The 7,591-nt window shown below is 49.6% G+C and overlaps 1 pseudogene; it reads left to right on the top strand.

The window, feature by feature from the left end:
- Window positions 1–5,076: 5,076 nt before the first annotated feature.
- Window positions 5,077–7,368, top strand: LOC120837302 (annotated as a pseudogene).
- Window positions 7,369–7,591: the final 223 nt, after the last annotated feature.

Below are 7,591 nucleotides of genomic sequence, written 5' to 3'. Positions count from 1 at the left end.
TTGAAAAACGCGGTCAAACGCGCGGCGTGCTCCATTAATGCGGGATGGAGTTCGCCTTGGGGGGGGGGGGGGGGGGGGGGGGGGGGGGGGACGCCGATGAGAGTGACTGGGAGAGGCACTTGGATTTCCCGCGGTACTGCGCTGGGAATAATCGCGTTAGAGGCAGGTCCTCGTCCGCCGGTAAGCGACGGAGCAACGACGTCTCGCGCAGACGCCGCGTAAGATTTCGGAGTGGGCAAGTCACCCCTCCAAAACGATGCCCCCTGATATTGAGAAAATTCAGCAAGGCGTGCAATCAGCTGAGTCACATCTGTGCATATTGAGCAGTCTGAATGTTGAAACGGAAGAGCACCGCGTTAGCGTTGGCGATAAACTAGAGGTGCTGAATGTGTGAACATTACTGCGCTAGATCTGAGGGGTCCGCGATTTGATTTCCAGACTTAATTTTTAGGTGGCGGCATGATTACGTTACAGGGTACAAACTTTCTTATAGCCTTGTACTCTAAAGGCATAATCGCAATAAGGGCCGGGTCGTTCAGAGTTAGACACACAGTATAGTGGAAAGACACTCGCTTAATAATCTAAATGATCTGGGCTCGCTTCCCACCTGGCGCGAACGCTTTTTTTACTGCTCAGTGTCGAGCTTCGAAGCCACGCTCTTATACAGGCTTCACTTTCGAGCTTTACGAAATGACCCGGTGTCTTACCCAACTTTCACGCAATATGTTGTCAAACTATCGCGTCATAAACTTATCACAAATTTTCTGCATAAAGGGCAGTAAAGAACCCTAGTGACCGCACTCAGTGTTGAACGGACAGCTGAAGAGAGTACGCTTCTTCGATTGAAAGCACCTCCCTGCACTCATCGTGCGCACCCAAAACAGTTTCACACAATATCAACTCATTATTTCAAGAGTTGCAAAACTTTAGAATGAAATACGCCGCTGAGCTGCATAGAAACGCGATACAGTGTAAGCAGTAAACATCGAGTTGATTTCCGTGGTTTCATTAACTTTCACCGAACTGATCATCCCCAGCATTCCTGGACACGGTCTCCTTGCGCCCTCTCCTGGCTACTCTCAGCAAAAGGCAGTAAAATGATAATTTCAGCCAAACTACTGCAGAAATCCTTAAGTTCTCCGGGATATCAATAGAGGGCACTAACACACTTTTATTTAATACCTAAGTGAACCTCAGAATTGTATACTTTTTATTCCTGGGCTCGATATAATATTGTTGCATTGGGTTCTATGGACCACTTTGACAACATTTTAAATTTCTTCCCACTGAAGTCAAGAATCATAAAGTTCCCTACGAATATAATAGCTGCCAACTCATAGCACACACCGCAGATCACATTTCGGTATTTGAATTCATACTTTTCATTCCTCGAGACTTTAAAATTCGGCCCGCTTTTTGCCCCTGTAAAGTTAGCACTCCGCCGTGCACCAAGAAGCTTGCGGCCAAGCTAGCTTTACATAGGCGTATCGAAAAAAAGATTTGTACGATGCGTTTGTGACAGCGTATTGACTAAGAATATGGCGGTTATAATATGACTATATAATAATTAGATGTTTCCAATCAACATTTGTGCCCCGGATTTTAAATATAAGCAATTGTTATGTAGGGTCCGAAACACTTGCACTGTATATATTTTGCTTTGAATTTGCCTGTGTACGTAAATTTTTAGCTCGGTCACAGACACAAACTGAACAAAATTCTTTTTGGCGTGTATAACTAGAAATATAACTAGAACGGCGAGCCGCTGGCCGTTCGATTGTGTGTCTTTTTATCTATCTTATTTCATTTATACATATATACTCGTATAGAAGGAAGAAGACGACGACAGCCTGGCGTCTTGCTCTCATTTCGTGTTCCGAATATTTAGCCCCTACACCTGGCTTTCGAGTTTCACCTATTGAAATATTCGTGCAGACCGTGGTTTTGAGGCTTCCAGCTCCCGTTTCACATCATATCATCGGTTGTATGTCTTAATTTTTCGGATCACCAGCGATCTACAGTTCCAAGGCTTCGGTAGCCCCGTTAAGCCTTGCGTCGTCAGCGCCTGACGCCTGACTTCAGAAACCCGCCTAGCAATGGATGCCACCGAACTGGAACCGACGGCCTCGACATGTGTAGGCACGTCGGCTGCTGAAGCTACCTTCGACACCGAGTCGATGCACTACTCCGACGAATTTCACCAGGCAGAAGACCCGAATGAGGGGTGGATCACGCCCCGCAAGTCCAGGAACCAACGCACCCTGCCGCGCCAGGTAAATGAGCTCCATACGGTGGTGGTGCCAATTCCGCATAGCCTGCAACTCCAAGACATCAAACGGTACGATCTCCTCCCTTTCTTCCTGGCCGCAGCCTCCCTGCCACCTCACGCTAGTGAAGAGGTAAATATCGACGTCCGCCTCCAACAAAGAGTCATACTCCTTAAAACCGCCTTTGAAAGTTCTGCACGTCGCCTCAGCCAAACTAAACGCATTCGTGTCAGGAATCAGCTCCATGAAATCAGCCCCTACCTAGCCGCCCCGATAAATTCCTGCAAAGGGGTCATCCACGGTGTAGAAGCGGGACTCACAACCAATGACCTCATGCACTCTCTTGAAAGCTTTCAAACCACCATTATCACCGCACGCATGATGGGGGACACTGAGTCAGTCCTTATCACGTTCGAAGGAGCCAACGTCCCCCGCACCATCCTCTTTCGCCGGGCAACCTACCGGTGTCACCCACACCGCCCACGTGCCCTGAGATGTGAGAAGTGCCGTATGTACGGCCACCGGACCTTTAATTGCCCAGAGAGTCCAACATTTTGGAGATGCCCCACATGCGCCGCGCAAATACCTCACCAACAAGCCTCTCACGCTTGCTCCCCTCGGTGCTACCACTGCGGGGGTGAACACTCTTCCTTCGACTCGACTTGCCCGGTCCAGCGCCAAAAAGATCAAGCCAGCATGAAGGCGGCATACGAACATCGTGTGCATCTCCGAAAAACCCTTCCACGTAATATGCAAAAGCCCCCAGCTTACCCCGTGCAGACTGCGAACAAAAAGCAATCGGCGGCTCAACACAAGACGGAGCTGAGTTCCTCAAACTCATATCAACCACCATCCTTAAACAAGTACCATCTAGAGGCACAAGCGCAACTGAAAGCATCACTCCGCAACGCGCAAAAACCGACAGAATTGCAAACCCGTAAGGGAATGTTACCTGCAACGGCCACCTGGGGGCACGCCCCTGCGGGCTTCTCAACGACTCCACGTTCACCGTCATCCCAGACTGAAGACCTACCACAACAACGGTCACTTCTGCACCCTGCCGACCTAACAACATCTCAACCAAAGTCTGACATAGTCTCCCAAGAACCGAAGACCACACGAGCAAACCTCACAGAACCAGCACCATCGCCGCCATCGATAGGTGCTCCTGCTCCATCACTTACTCCCTCTCCCTGCAAGCGTTCACCTGCACTCACTTCGCTTACTCCCCCCGTCTATGATTCTCCTAACTACCAACGACACATGGAGCATGAACTCATAATGTTAAAAGAACGACTAACCCCATGCGAAGAACAAATCGCCCAACTCACAGAACGTATAGCCAACATCGAAACACTAGTGTCCAACATATTAGGCACAGTAAACCCTCTCGTATCCCGCATTGAAGAACTAACGAAGGCGGTAGCATCCCTCGAAAAAGCTGTCGGTATGCTCTCTGCATCACCCATACCCATGGAAGCAACATCCCAATCTCTTAAAAGACCCCTTTCTCCTGAATCCACTGAACACCCCTGTTCCCTTCAAAGGGCACACCCTCCTGCCCCCTCCTCAGTCACGACCTCATAATGGTAGAAAATTCCCAGTTCCAAGTCATCCAGTGGAACTGCCGGAACATCAAAACAAACCGCACTCCCCTTCATCAATGGCTCCTTACCCTAGATTCTCTTCCCCATATTCTACTACTCCAGGAGACACGCTATGCAGTTAACATACCAGGATACCGAGCTTTGCATGGCCATCCAAACGAGGCCCCTTTAGTTTCCACATTCATAAGACGGGATATCCAGTATGAACCACTGATCATCCCTACATCTCTCAGACAAAATGTAGTGGCATGTGCTTACTATCCCTTCCCTAAACACAGACCTATATGCTTCCTCAACCTATATAATCCCCCCACAGAGCACCGCCTATTCAAATCACTTTTCGACTTTGCTGCAGAGTTGACACCTAATTACGAGGTACTCCTGGGCGGTGATTTTAATGCCCCAAATGTCAGCTGGGGTTACCTATCCACACTTCGCCCAGGGCGACTTCTGCAATCGTACATTTCACAGCGCCAGTTCACTGTCTTAAATACTCCCGACATGCCAACCCGACAAGGCACACGCCAGCAACACTGTACCACCCCAGATCTCACACTATACCACGGCAGAAACTCGAGTGTCTGGGTTCATACTCAAGAGAGACTTCTAAGTGACCACTTCATTCTCTCAATATCACTCAGCATCTCTAGCCGCTCACGGAAAATATCAGTCAAAAATACAAACTGGGATAAATTTCGCAGCATCCTTGTTTCACCCGGGCAGCAATCAGGCTCTTACGAGAGCTGGATATGCGCCATCAAACAAGCCCAAACACAAGCCACAAAAATAGAAAACACCACAGCCCCGGCGATACAGCCAGACCCGCATCTAGTGCGCCTCTGGAGACGTCGTAAGCGTATCTTAAGATGCATTAGCCAGCAACCCCACAATCAACAACTCCGAGAACGTTTACAACACCTAGATGCAGACATTACTACACACTGCAGCACTCTCGACATCACGAACTGGAACAGAGTATGTGATCAGATAAACGGTACCCTCCACCAAAAGACCACATGGCATCTCCTCCGTTCACTTCTAGGGCCTCAGCCACCTCCCGCTCCCACGCTAGACAAACACTTAGCTTTACAAGGTAGCACAGACCTTATCCAAGCCTTACAGAACCTATACATTCCTCCAGCATTGACCTCAAACTACCCCTCCTACTCGGGCCCTGAAAACCCGACTTTAGACAGCCCTTTCACACTAGCAGACTTAGACTTGGCCCTAGCAAAAAACTCACGAAAATCAGCCCCAGGAGAAGATACCATCACGTACTGCCTCCTCCGTAACCTTCCAGAAGCGAATAAAAAACAGCTCCTGACCTACATAAATGAACATTGGTCGGAGGGTACATACCCAAAGGAATGGAAATCTTCTACTATTATCATGATCCCCAAACCTGGAAAACCCCCATCACTTAATAACCTCCGTCCCATTTCCTTAACCTCTTGCGTGGGCAAGACGATGGAGCGGATGGTCCTCGATCGTTTTCAAGAACATCTTGAAGCCACTGCATTCCTGCCACACACCCAAATCGGCTTTCGTTCCCATGTTTCCACTCAAGACCTATTCCTTTTACTCCAGCACACATTCCTCTCCCCATCTTCCTGTCAGGTGCATGCGCTCGTCACAGTAGACGTTCGCAAAGCATTTGACAACATAAGTCATGATCACATACTCGCTTCAGTTCGAGAAACAGAATGCGGACAAAATTTGTATACCTACATCCAAAACTTCCTTAAGGACCGCACTGCATGCTTTCGTATAGGGGGCGAGTTGTCCCAACCACTCTCACTCACACGAGGTACACCTCAAGGGGCTGTCCTCTTCCCTACTCTTTTCAATCTGGGTATGGCCCAGCTTGCTCGCTGCCTGCAGCAGATACCCCACCTTTCCCACATATTTTATGCTGATGACCTCACCCTCTGGTGCACTCACGGATCACCAGGGGAAGTTGAATCTACTCTTCAGAAAGGTCTAGACACCATAACTGCGTTCCTAACCCAAGCAGGGCTGAAACTGGCCCCAGAAAAATCGGAATTACTCCTGCTGTCTCAAACCCAGTATCAGCGCTCTGTAAACCATCTCATTTCTCTCTATTTAGACCATCAGACCATCCCGCGAGTATCCTTATGCAAGGTCCTCGGCATCCATCTCCACGATCGATCAAATCAGGCTAACATCACTCCGGCGATAAACACGTGCCACTCGGTAACACATCTTGTCCGCAGAGTCGTGCAAAGACGTGCGGGCCTCAATGAAAAACAAGCGAGTCAATTGGTTCATGCATTGGCTCTTAGTAAAATTCTTTATTCGGTTCCATATTTCACGCTCACACGACAGCAACTTAATAAACTCAGCTCTGCATTAAGCACTCTGTACAAGGCCTCCCTTAACCTTCCAATCCATACCTCAACGCAAAGACTCTACGAGACCGGCCTATTCCTTCCCCTCTCCTCACTCCTACACCTCCATCGTGACCGACAGCTAGCCCGCCTCTCGGGGTCACATCAAGGGCGCTGGATCCTAGAACAAGCTGGACTCTCACCAATTGATTTTTACTTGCACTTACCCGCTTCGCCATTGCCCTCTAATCTGCGTTTCGCTCTTCTGCCCCGCCGCATGGCTCCGGGCCTGGACGACGGTCGCAGAGATGCTCAGGCCTTGCATCATAATCCACCATTTCAGACACAGACGGTAGCCTATACCGACGCTTCCATCTTGGACACCGGCACGGCTGCGTACGCAATCTACATACCTAAACATTCCTTACCTATTCTTCACACGTGCGGTCCATACAGCGACCCCCCTCAATCACCACGTTAGAACTTGTCCCCATTATCCATGCCATCATATCATTCTCCCAATTGCCGCGCACGTCCGCTTACACTGTCTACTCTGATTCTATGGCTGCCATACGCTCCTTGCAACAGAGACAAATTCCTGCCGATCTTCGAGAGGACCTTGAAATGGCCCTACACTCTCTCTCCTCATCCTCGGTCACGATTCGATGGGTCCCTGGTCATGCAGGGATAGCAGGTAATGAGCTGGTACATCAGCTCGCCTGCGAATTTCACAGCCGGGCACCTGCAATCCCCTGGCTAAGCCCCCCGACCAATGACGAGGCAGCAGAGTACAAAAAAACACTCAAGTTACATTACAAACAGATCCGTATATCTCATGAACTTCTACCTCGACCACATCCACAGCTTAGTGTCGCGCAGACCCACATTCTCCGTAAAATCCAGACAAACACCCTCGTCACACCTGCTCGCCTTTACCTCTTCCGCTATCGATCAGACCCTTCCTGTCCCAACTGCCCAGCTCCCTATGCCAATCAAGAACATTGTCTCCTTCATTGCCCGGTCGCCTACACCACCTCATTTCTTCCTAACCCCCCACCACCCTCCTGGAGTGCATGGTTGGCGTCGCCGCAACTGGAAGATCAGCTCGCCCTGGTACTTCAGGCGGAGGATATCTTGGGTACTTAATCTGTGCTCTAATTAAAGTGATTTTCTCTCTCTCTCTCTACTCGTATAAATAAAGAACACAACGACGACGACGTTGAGAAGAAGACACACCGGGCGACGGCGGTGCCTCAATCTGAGCCCTGGTTCCTCGGAAGCGGCAGCTTCTACTTTGACTAAGCTACCTCCTCGGATCCTGATGCTTCGACCCCAGTGGACCCCAGAGAGCAACAGCGCCATCAAGTTC

Source organism: Ixodes scapularis, unplaced genomic scaffold (assembly GCF_016920785.2).
Source record: "Ixodes scapularis isolate PalLabHiFi unplaced genomic scaffold, ASM1692078v2 PGA_scaffold3__209_contigs__length_174095766, whole genome shotgun sequence".
NCBI classification, from domain to species: Eukaryota; Metazoa; Arthropoda; class Arachnida; order Ixodida; family Ixodidae; genus Ixodes; species Ixodes scapularis.
Note: the sequence above shows the minus strand (reverse complement) of the source record. Positions and strands in the feature narration are given on the sequence as shown.